Genomic DNA, 7423 nt, shown 5'->3' with positions numbered 1-7423 from the left:
TTCACTCGGACTTTCTGACCACGTCATGATCCACCTAATCCCCGCGTACAGACAGAGGCTGAAGCTCTCCAAACCTGTCGTGAGGACCAAAAAACTGTGGAGCAACGAGGCTGTGGAGGAGCTTCGCACGTGTTTGGAGTATACAGACTGGGACACAATGAAGGCTGCTTCTAACAGCTTGGACGAGTTTACGGACACTGTCATCTCCTATATCCACTTCTGTGAGGACAGCATTGTGCCATCACGCACCAGGGTGAGTTATAACAATGACAAACCCTGGTTTACTCCTAAACTCAAAAAGCTGTGGCTGGAAAAGAGAAAGGCGTTCAGAAGCGGAGACAGGGACTGCTACAGAGAGGCCAAGTACAGGTTCACTAAAGAAGTGGACATTGCTAAACATCAGCACTCTGAGAAGATGCAGCAGCAGATCTGAGTGAATGACTCGGCCTCTGTGTGGAAAGGTTTTAGGAATATCACAAACTACAAGCCTAAAACCCCCCACTCCACTGATGACTTGCTCTTGGCCAACACCCTCAACGACTTTTACTGCCGTTTTGACGAGCCATCAGGCAGCCTTCACACCTCCAACGGCCCCAACAATAGAGGCACTTTAGACACTAATTCCCCCACCTCTCCCCCCTCCATAGAGCCATCACCACCTTCAAACTGTTCACCTACAACACCCCCCTCCTCACCCCACACAAAAGAGGATTTCACACCACCTCCTCCCACCACAACTCTTCATATTCATGAAGCAGATGTGAGGAAGCAGTTTAAGAGTCTGAATGCTCGAAAAGCTCCCGGCCCAGACGGTGTGTCTCCTGCCACCCTCAGACACTGTGCAAACGAGCTGGCCCCAGTGTTTTCTGGCATTTTCAACTCCTCACTGCAGGCATGTCATGTGCCTGCCTGCTTCAAGTCCTCTACCATAATCCCTGTCCCCAAGAAACCTAGGATCACTGGACTAAATGACTACAGACCCGTGGCTCTGACATCTGTGGTCATGAAGTCATTTGAGCACCTAGTTCTCTCCCATCTCAAGACCCTCACGGCCCCCCTCCTGGACCCCCTGCAGTTTGCATATAGAGCCAACAGGTCTGTAGACGACGCCATCAACATGGCCCTACACTTCATCCTGCAGCATCTGGACTCCCCAGGAACCTACGCCAGGATCCTGTTTGTGGACTTCAGCTCTGCCTTCAACAACATCCTTCCAGACCATCTCCGAGACAAGCTTTCCCAGATGAATGTGCCTGATCCCATCTGCCGGTGGATCACTGACTTCCTGACGGACAGGAAGCAGCACGTGAGGCTGGGAAAGAATGTCTCGGACTCTCGGACCATCAGCACCGGCTCCCCTCAGGGCTGTGTTCTTTCTCCTCTGCTCTTCTCCCTGTACACCAACTGCTGCACCTCCACCCACCAGTCTGTCAAGCTAATCAAGTTTGCAGATGACACCACCGTTATTGGGCTCATCTCGGACGGGGATGAGTCTGCCTACAGGAGGGAGGTTGAACGTCTGGTGTCTTGGTGCAGCCACAACAACCTGGTGCTGAATGCCCAGAAGACAGTGGAGATTATTGTGGACTTCAGGAAGCACACAGCCCCACTCCCCCCCATCATCCTGACTGACACCCCCATCACCTCTGTGGACTCATTCCGCTTCCTGGGTACCACCATCACTCAGGACCTGAAGTGGAAGCCCACCATCACCTCCGACATCAAGAAAGCCCAGCAGAGGATGTACTTCCTGATGCAGCTGAAGAAATTCAACCTGCCAACACGGACGATGATGCAATTCTACACTGCAATCATCGAGTCCATCCTCACCTCCTCCATCACCGTGTGGTACGCTGGAGCCACTATCAGGGACAAACAGAGACTGCAGCGTGTTGTGCGCTCTGCTGAGAAGGTGATTGGCTGCAGACTCCCATCTCTGCAGGACCTGTACACCTCCAGGACACTGGGGCGTGCAGCTCGGATCTCAGCTGACCCTTCTCACCCTGAACACAGTCTGTTTGACCTGCTCCCCTCAGGCAGGAGGCTCCGGTCCATTCGCACCAGAACCTCTCGCCATAAGAACAGTTTCTTCCCCTCTGCTGTTGAACACATGAACAATAACCATATGACTGTACCCGCCACTAACACATGACCCTACGCTGTGTTCACTGCATCATTGTTTTGGCACTGATCACCACCTGCACTCATGTATATATCTTTCTACATAGCACTTTTTAATTCTTATTCTCATGTATATATCTGATGTATATCTCATGCATATATCTTTCTACGTAGCACTTTTAATTCTTATTCTTACTTTTATTTTTTCATGTCTATTTAAACGCAATTTATGACAGTATGTTTGCACTGAAGCACCGCAGCAATTTCCTAATGTTGTAAACCTGCTCAACATTTGGCAATAAAACCCTTTCTGATTCTGATTCTGAAGTAGCTTTAAAAGAAAGGAAGTTAAACCTCTGTTCACAAAGATACCAAGTACTATGAGTTGCTTTTTCCTTTTTCCTTTTTTATAAATTTTTTTAGCCTAATTGAAGCATAATATATTCAATTCAGGTAAATTCAATTCAGTTTTATTTATACAGCACCAAATCACAAAAACAGTCAGCTCAAGGCGCTTTATAATTTAAGGTAGACCGTACAATAATACACACAGAGGAAAAAACACCATCTGCTGTGTCCGGTTGGGGTGAGAGAAGGAAGAAAGGATAAAGACATGCTGTGGAAGAGAGACAGAGATTAATAACAGATATGATTCAATGCAGAGAGGTCTGTTAACACATAGTGAGTGAAGAAGAAACACCCAGTGCATCATGGGAATCCCCGGCAGCCTATGTCTATTGCAGCATAACTAAGGGAGGATTCAGGGTCACCTGGTCCAGCCCTAACTATATGCTTTAGCAAAGAGGAAAGTTTGAAGCCTAATCTTAAAAGTAGAGATAGTGTCTGTCTCCTGAATCCAAACTGGAAGCTGGTTCCACAGAAGAGGGGCCTGAAAACTGAAGGCTCTGCCTCCCATTCTACTTTTAAATACTCTAGGAACAACAAGTAGGCCTGCAGAGCGAGAGCGAAGTGCTCTAATAGGGTGATATGGTACTACAAGGTCATTAAGATAAGATGGGGCCTGATTATTTAAGACCTTGTATGTGAGGAGCAGGATTTTGAATTCTGGATTTAACAGGAAGCCAAAACAGGAGAAATCTGCTCTCTCTTTCTAGTCCCTGTCAGGACTCTTGCTGCAGCATTTTGGATTAGCTGAAGGCTTTTCAGGGAGTTTTTAGGACTTCCTGATAATAATGAATTACAGTCGTCCAGCCTGGAAGTAATAAATGCATGAACTAGTTTTTCAGCATCACTCTGAGACAGGATATTTCTAATTTTAGAGATGTTGCACAAATGGAAGAACGCAGTCTTACATATGTTGCACAAATGGAAGAAAGCAGTCTTACATATTTGTTTAATATGTGCGTTGAAGGACATGTCCTGGTCAAAAATGACTCCAAGGTTCCTCACAGTGTTACTGGAGGCCAAGGTAATGCCATCCAGAGGAAGAATCTGCTTAGATACCATATTTCTAAGATTTTCAGGGCCGAGTACAATAACCTCAGTTTGATCTGAATTAAGAAGCAGAAAGTTAGCGGCCATCCAGGTCTTTATGTCTTTAAGACATTCCTGCAGTTTAACTCATTGGTGTGTGTTATCTGGCTTCATGGACAGATAGAGCTGGGTGTCATCTGCATAGCAGTGTAAATGTATGCTACGCACAAGTCTACCGTTGTTTACAGGCTGTCGGCCGATGTTGTTTTTACTTACTTCTGAAAAGAAAACCTAATTTCTGCTGTTCAACAGGCTTCTGAACAAATGTAAACTTTTTAAAATTATACAAAATGCCTGTTAGCCGTGTCTCTAATAAAACCGCTGTAACTTCAGAGGTAACGTTCATATGCTGATTAATGGTTTTCTTTCATTTTTGATGTACTGCAGAATATTTTTATAAAATCCAGAACAGGAAAATCACCTTCATGTTTTTCTGTGTTTTATCTTCAGCGACTTTGACACAAAGGCCTCTGCTGTGATGCTCACACCTTTGATAAAGTCTGGAAAGTGTCAGCTTCCTTTTTATAGATACAAAAATATGTAAATGTACTGATCTGAATTATATTATTTCTGACTGTCAAAATTTCCCAGATTCAAATCGAATCGAAGATCAAATCGATTCAGGACCTTGTGAATCGGAATCGAATCGATTCTAGAAATCAGTGACGATACCCAGCCCTACCAGAGATGAATAATATCTCATATGCAGAGTGATGTATAAACATATAGTCAGTGCACAGTCAACACTCAGTGCATCACGGGAAGCTGAAACCTACTGCAGGGTAACCAAGGGAGGATTTAGGTTCATTTGATCCAGCCCCAACTGCATGCTTTATCAAAGAGGAAACCTTTAATTTCAATGTGGAGGGGTAGCAGCTCTACTCTGAGCCTATCTCTAAGACAGAGACAAGAAGAGGACCCCAGGACTACAGGCCTGACATCCCACGTCATGAAGACCCTGGAAAGACTCATCCTGGACCAGCTCCGACCCATACTCAGACCACGTCAGGGATCCTCTTCAGTTTGCTTACCAGCCCCTTCTCGGAGCTGAGGATGTCATCATCTATCTGCTCAATCGCGTCTGCACCCATCTAGACACGTTGGCGAGCATTGTGAGGGTCATGTTTTTGACTTTTCCAGTGCTTTCAACACCATCAGGCCGACCCTCTTGGGTGATAAGCTTACAGCGATGCAGGTGGATGCTTCTCTGGTGTCCTGGATTGTTGATTACCTGACAGGAAGACCACAATATGTGTGTGTCTGACAAAGTGATCAGCAACACAGGAACACCACAGGGGACCGTCCTTCCCCCTTCCTCCTCACCCTGTACACCACACACTTCAGCCACTGCACAGAGACCTCCATCTTCAGAAGTTTCCTGATGACTCTGCGGTGGTTGGATGCATCAGCAGGGATGATGAGTCAGAGTAGCCAGAGGGCTGTGATGTGAGCAGAATCATCTGCAGCTTAGTGTGGCAAAGACCAAAGAACTGATTGTGGACTTTAGGAGGACCAGGAAACCTGTGACACCTGTTTCAATCCATGTGGACTATAAATACCTCGGAGTACACATAGATAATAAACTGGACTGGGTTAAAAACATCACTGTACTCTACAGGAAGGGCCAGAGTCGTCTCTAAGGTCCTTCAACATTGGTCAGACAATGCTCAGGATTTTCTATGAGTCTGTTGTGGCCAGTGCTATCCTCTATGGTGTTGCATGCTGGGGCAGCAGGTTTAGGGTTGACTCCCTTAAGGTGGTACCTGAGAGGCAGCTATCATCCAAGATGAAGACAATGCTGGATTATACCTCCCACTCACTCCATGATGTGCTGGCTAGTCACAGGAGCACGCTCAGTGAGAGACTAAGATTACCCACAATGCACCACTGAACAACACAGGAAATCATTTCTGCCTGTGGCCATCTCCCTGTACAACTCCTCCATCTAATGCACAGTACAGACTGCAATAGCTACACACTGTTGCACAAGTGACAAAGTTCACAGGTTAAATGTCCCTCATATATTCTTGATATTTATAATTGAGCTATTTGTATATATTAGAGCTATTTCTTATATTTCTAAACTTTGTAACATATTGTATCATGTAATTAGTTTAGTCTATTACTGTTACTGTCTTGGAGCAACTGTAACCCACGTAAAGTATTTCGATTGTTTAATATGTGCATTGAAGGACATGTCCTGGTCAAAAATGACTCCAAGGTTCCTCACAGTGTTACTGGAGGCCAAGGTAATGCCATCCAGAGTAAGAATCTGCTTCGATACCATATTTCATGTTACCCGTCTTATCTGTCTTCATGGATAGATAAAGCTGGGTATCATTTATGTCTTCTAATGATGCTGCCTAAGGGAAGCATGTATAATGTAAACAGAATTGGTCCTAGCACTGAACCCTGTGGAACTCCATAATTAACCTCAGTGTGTGAAGAGGACTCTCCATTTACATGCACAAACTGGAGTCTATTAGATAGATATGATACAAACCACTGCAGCACAGTACCTGTAATACCTACAGCATGTTCTAATCGCTCTAATAGGATATTATGGTCGACAGTATCGAACGCTGCACTGAGGTCTAGCAGGACAAGCACAGAGATGAGTCCACTGTCAGAGGCCATAAGAAGATCATTTGTAACCTTCACTAAAGCTGTTTCTGTGCTGTGCTGAGCTCTGAAACCTGACTGAAACTCTTCAAATAAACCATTCCTCTGCAGATGATCTGTTAGCTGTTTGACAACTACCGTAATTGTCGGGCTATAAGCCGCTACTTTTTGCACAAGCTTTGAACCCTGCGGCCTTTAGTCAGGTGCGGGTTTTCTATGGATTGTCCATGATTTTTGTCATATCGTAAGACGATTTGTTTTGTTTGTTCCGCTGTTGTACGGCACTACGTTGTCTGGCGGAAGGGCATGTGATCAGACACACAGTATCGGGGTTCAAGAGTGGTATGTTGGTCACGTGTCCATCCGCCAGGCAACATAGTGCTGTACAAGTAGCGCGAAAAACAAACTTCAAATTAACGCTACGCGTTCAGCGGGAGTCGTGGATGACGAGCGGCGATAAACTTGCGAAAAGCAAGTTATGCTCAACTCCACCGGTGGAACCTGACAGCGTGGAAAAGTGTGAAAACATCCATGATCACCAACGGATTTCAAAGGGCTGGACTGCTGCATTATGGAGAGGAGGACACCGCCACGGCCCTTCAGAGGGTGTTCGACTCTGACACTGACAACGAGGATTTCTTTGGTTTTGAAAGTGACAACGAATGAAAGAAGCGGAGAGTGGATGACGAAGCCACCCTGAGCCTGTTCGTATCCGACACTGGAGGAGAGGACTTTGGTGGTTTTAGTGCGCAGGAAGAAGAGAAAGATGGTGGTGAATGACTTGACTTTTCTTCTTGTTAAAGCCGTGTCACTGCACCTGAGCCTAAAAGGTAGTCTGAATCTATTTTTCTGGTGTGCTGTAGGTTATTGTTATGTACTACATTTGTTACTCATTTATGAAGCACAGTACATGTTTCGTACTTGTAATTACCGCTACTTGTGCATATACCTAAAAAGTTATGCAAATATGTACCCATAACTTGTTTTTCAAAATATTAATAAAAGTGATGTCTCCAAACAGCCATCTCTTTCCTGACAATTCCCTTTGTGCATATTCTCTTACATATGATAAGTCAATATTGAAACACCTGCGGCTTTTGGTCAGGTGCGACTAATGTATGTACAAAACAGGATTTTCCACTGATTTTAGCTTGTGCGGCTAATATTCAGGTGCGCTTTGTAGTCC

Source organism: Astatotilapia calliptera, chromosome 18 (assembly GCF_964374335.1).
Source record: "Astatotilapia calliptera chromosome 18, fAstCal68.1, whole genome shotgun sequence".
Lineage (NCBI taxonomy): Eukaryota > Metazoa > Chordata > Actinopteri > Cichliformes > Cichlidae > Astatotilapia > Astatotilapia calliptera.
The sequence above is the reverse complement of the archived record's forward strand: the minus strand, read 5'-3'. Positions refer to the sequence as shown.